This window comes from Meleagris gallopavo, unplaced genomic scaffold (genome assembly GCF_000146605.3).
Source record: "Meleagris gallopavo isolate NT-WF06-2002-E0010 breed Aviagen turkey brand Nicholas breeding stock unplaced genomic scaffold, Turkey_5.1 ChrUn_random_deg7180001320251, whole genome shotgun sequence".
NCBI classification, from domain to species: Eukaryota; Metazoa; Chordata; class Aves; order Galliformes; family Phasianidae; genus Meleagris; species Meleagris gallopavo.
This window is the reverse complement of record NW_011271033.1, coordinates 1-462: the sequence shown is the minus strand read 5'-3', so window position 1 is coordinate 462 and position 462 is coordinate 1. Positions and strand designations below refer to the sequence as shown.

General features: G+C 48.1%; 1 long non-coding RNA gene across 1 annotated transcript; it reads left to right on the top strand.

Moving 5' to 3' along the window:
* Nucleotides 1–174, top strand: LOC109365288. Its single transcript, XR_002110885.1, has 2 exons — nucleotides 1–35; nucleotides 119–174. It is a non-coding gene; the product is annotated as an uncharacterized LOC109365288 (long non-coding RNA).
* The last annotated feature ends 288 nt before the right edge of the window (nucleotides 175–462 follow it).

Below are 462 nucleotides of genomic sequence, written 5' to 3'. Positions count from 1 at the left end.
GCCTTTGGGAAGTCTGACACCCAGGGCAACACATGGTGAGTGGCCAGAGTTGGAGCTGTCATCCCAAACCTAGCATCCATTCTACTTCCTGGATGTGACATATGTGCTCTGCCCACAGGCTGACAGCTTTTGTGGCCAGGTCCTTTGGGCAGGCCAGCTCTTACATTTACATCAGCAAAAATCATGTGCAAGATGCTGTGCTCTGGCTGCAGAAGCATCAGTTATCCAACGGTTGCTTCCAGAGTGTGGGGAAGCTCTTCAATAATGACTTGAAGGTATGACTAATGGCAATGGAAGTAGGAGTGGGAGAAACACGATATGGGGACGGGGTCACTTCTCCAGGCTCTTCTGCTGTGCACAGTAGCACAAAGCATGGTTTAACTCAGTCAGACATATTCCCTGAGCAGAATGAAGTATAGCCTAGAACAACATGCATTTCCTCTACATGAGTTTTAATCTCTA